Source organism: Protomyctophum parallelum (assembly GCF_964188405.1).
Source record: "Protomyctophum parallelum genome assembly, chromosome: 12".
Lineage (NCBI taxonomy): Eukaryota > Metazoa > Chordata > Actinopteri > Myctophiformes > Myctophidae > Protomyctophum > Protomyctophum parallelum.
Window position 1 is genome coordinate 7,580,271 of NC_139712.1, and position 3,913 is coordinate 7,584,183.

Here is a 3,913-nt window from a genome sequence, read left to right on the forward strand (position 1 = left end):
CTGTTCCTTGGTGTGGTTTGCACACTCAAAAAATATATAATTTCTATAATCTTGTGACTGTCTAATGTGGTTCATTATTTTCATACAGTACACGCCAAGGAGGCTACAGGACCAGCTGCCAAGAAGGCAAAAAATGCCAAAAGTAAAGGGAAGGAGGCTGCCACTGTCGACTACCCTTCTGGCGACGATGGAGAAGGTGACTCTGACTACTCTGGTGACTCATCCTCCTCCTCCAGCTCTTCGTCTTCCTCCAGCTCTTCGTCTTCCTCCAGCTCTTCGTCTTCCAGCTCTTCGTCTTCCTCCAGCTCTTCGTCTTCCTCCGGAAGGAAGAAAGGCAAAGGCAAGAAGAGCAAGAAAGGCAAGAAGAGCAAGAAGGGCAAGAAGAGCAAGAAGGGCAAGAAGAGCAAGAAAAGCAAGAAAGGAAAGAAAAGCAAGAAAGGAAAGAAGTCGAAGAAGGGCAAGTCAAAGGACTCAGAGAGATCCGTTAGAAGAGGTAAGCACATCTACTTTAACCCATTTAAACAAGGAAAGCATCTGACTTTAGATTGTACATGCAATGTTTTTAAATATACTTTAGGTATTCAAAATAGTTGATATACAAGCTTGTAGATCTGCTCATTTTAATGTGTTTTTATTCATTCACTCTGGGGGTACTTTGCTTCTTCCACAACATTGTCAAAGTGAATTAGATTGTTCCTAAATATCAGTTTCATTGTGTTCCAATGTTTTTAAAGTTTTGACCTGCCCTAAAAGCAATCAGTTATTTTACAGTATGACTGCTGATTGACTATACTGCTTAATTAGGTTTTACCTTGACAGATTTGGATCAACTTGAAAAATGGCATTTCAATTTTAATTAATGCTTTGTCACTGTGGCTAATATCACCCTTTTTTTCTATGTCCTTAGCCCGTACCCCAGAAGAGGTGGTGGCGCGCTACAAAAGGGTGGTGAAACACTTCAAAAAAGAAGGCACCATTGCAGGAGCATGCCAGAGTGTAAAAATTGATCGCAACACTGTAGTTGACAAGGCACCAATTGCCGAACTGGCATTTGCTGCCCCAGACAGCTACAATGATTTAAAGAGTAGGCACAGTACACAAGAGACCCTTTCCAGCTTTTCACTCAAGTGTCAAAGTGCCATTTTTGCCAGTAAGGACATTCAGGAAGCCATTGCAAAAGCCAAAAAAGAGGGAAAACTGCTGCCCCTTGGCAAAAAATAGTGTTGCATTTTTAATTCACTTGACTTTATTTTGTGTGTTTCTAGACTTTCTACCTCGGTTCTGCATGTTTTATATACATTTTGCTTATACTAGATGTTTAATAAAGTATTATACTGTTTTGATTTGCACTAAAAAAGAGGAAACTGCTGCCCCTTGGCAAAAAGGTAGCGTGTTGCATTTTAAATGCACTGACTTTATTGTGTGTCTCTACCTCGGTTCTGTATGTTTTATATACATTTTGCTTTTACTAGATGTTTAATTCTCACTATTTTTGTTTAATACTGTTTTATCTTGATTTGCACTAGTTTTACAACATTTGTGTGCAATTTGTTCATTAAAAGACAGTCTTTAAAAGACAGTGTATTTATTTCTTTTTAATGCCTTTTACAATAGTGGTCTTAGCAGGGCTCAGCATGTTGTAGTGAAACTGGAGATATTGCTTTACAATTATGATTAAAAGTAACCTTATTGGAATGCATCCCTGTTCTGGGAGGAACATTTACCAAAAACAACTGCGAGTTCCCAACTTGTCATGTATTGGCTTCAAGATCTGTACATTTTGGCAAAGACTTTGAGCACAACTGCATGTTGCTCGTGGTGATCACCTATGGAAAATGCAAGAAGACTATTGTCTGCTACATTGCTTTTCGATGTTTACACTGATTTATAGAGGTATCTGGAGCAGTGGTTCCCAAAGTTTTTCATATCCAAATTGGCCCACAGAAGTGATTCTCAAAGTTTAATTTGAAGGACCCCCAGTTTGACATGCATTAGTCCACGGACCCATTTGATGGGATTTCTATCTGAGGTTCCTATTAATTTAACTCTGGGAGTGTACACACGTTATGTAGGGGTGCAACGGTTCAGTTAGCCCACGGTTCGGTTCGAACCTCGGTATGGGGGCCACGGTTTCGGTTCGGTTTCGGTACAGTAAAATAAAAAAATCACACATTTGTGAAGTGAGTGGTGCAACTCTGTGTGGGGGTTCCCGGGGGGGGGGGGGGGGGGGGGACCCCAGGAACGCGCCCAGGGTGCCGGGCCTGTTACGAACTGCCGCCCTGTGTCCGAAACGGCTGAGAAATGACAGAGTTCTGTGTGCCGGTCCCTCTACTGTACCCTCTACTGTACTGTACTGTAGCCTCCTGGCACACACAAAATCATCATATATACAGTTAATATGTGCATGTGTTTGTGTGTGTGTTAGGTTGCAGGTACAGGTACAGGTGGTGAAAAACAACCATGCTGCTTTCATGCTCATACCCACACACATAAGTCCAGGGACTGGCTTGCACCAAAAAAGTTTATTTATAGCATTTTCTTTTATTCTTTTTTTAGCATATATTATTTTATTAGGCATTTCTGCCTTTTCATTATTTTAAAGGGGGGAAAAAAACCTTATATTGCTATTTTAATGTGCCTCATTAATATTATGTTCAAGGGAAAAATAATGCACCTATGCGCTCACACGTGGTGCAGACTCGCAGCACATGCAGGGAGGAGAGCAGAGTGGGGGGGAGAGGGGAGGAATTCACAGCAGAGTGCCGTGTCGCACAGAAACATTTACTAAAGTTTACAATAAAGATCTCTGCATGCCATATTATGCTTATATTATTAGAAGAAGGGTTTCTATCTAGGCTACAGTCATGGATTGGACAGGAGTATTTTGTTGGGACTTTTCAGACGGAATATTCTTCTCCTGCTCCTTGCCTTTTTAGCACTCAAACAGCGAGTGCAGATGCAGAAGCAGATCTGAACAAACTTAAAAAGATGCGTGCTTAGAAGCCTGTTGATTCGAGGTTACTCCGCTGTGTGTGTGTCTCTGTGTATGACGATCAATAATTATTCCACAGAGAGGTCTTTTCAAGAAGATGTTTAAAGACGAGGGCTGGATTCTCCTCATCATGCCGTCTCTCTCTCTCTGTGTGTGTGTGTGTGTGTGTGTGTGTGTGTGTGTGTGTGTGGTGGGGATAGGGGGTGGGCCGACAGAGTGCTACACTTCTGTGACCGAAAGAGTGCTAGACTTCTTAGTAGGACGGTGTGTGACCGATAGAGTGCTAGACTTCTAAGTAGGCCGGTGTGTGACCGAGAAATACATTCTTCGCAGCTGTAAGAAATTAATTAATGCAAACCGAAATAGCGCGGTTCATTAGAGCGCATTGAACCGTGCATGCCGTACCGAACGGTTCGGTTTTAAACAGAAAACCGTTGCACCCCTAACGTTATGGTCTATTTGGTTCCAACTATCATTCAGCTGTGGACCCCCTGGAATTCTCAAGGACCCCTGGCGGTCCCCAGACCTCACTTTGAGAACCACTGATACCACTAAAGAGAACATCTCCCTTTTTTAATGTGGCAATTATCGCAATACTATCCACCAGAAAATATATCTGCTTTTTTTTTTTTTTAATGATGTAGGCCTACTGTGCTGCTGCACATCAAGCTAGTGATTTGAAAACAACCTGATTCTTTTACATTCATGGAACTGTAATGTATTGGCTTAAATACATATATGCTATACCCACCAGGACAAATGTTGATGGTGCATTCCAGCACTACTGCGCATGTGCACCAGCCTATATGCTCCCGCTCAGGCACAGTTCAGTTGGCAGAAATACTTCGTCCTCCAGCCAGAGTAGGCAGAGCATGATGCAGATGGTTAAGTAAGTACGAAAATTGGTATTTCAGGGGCAAT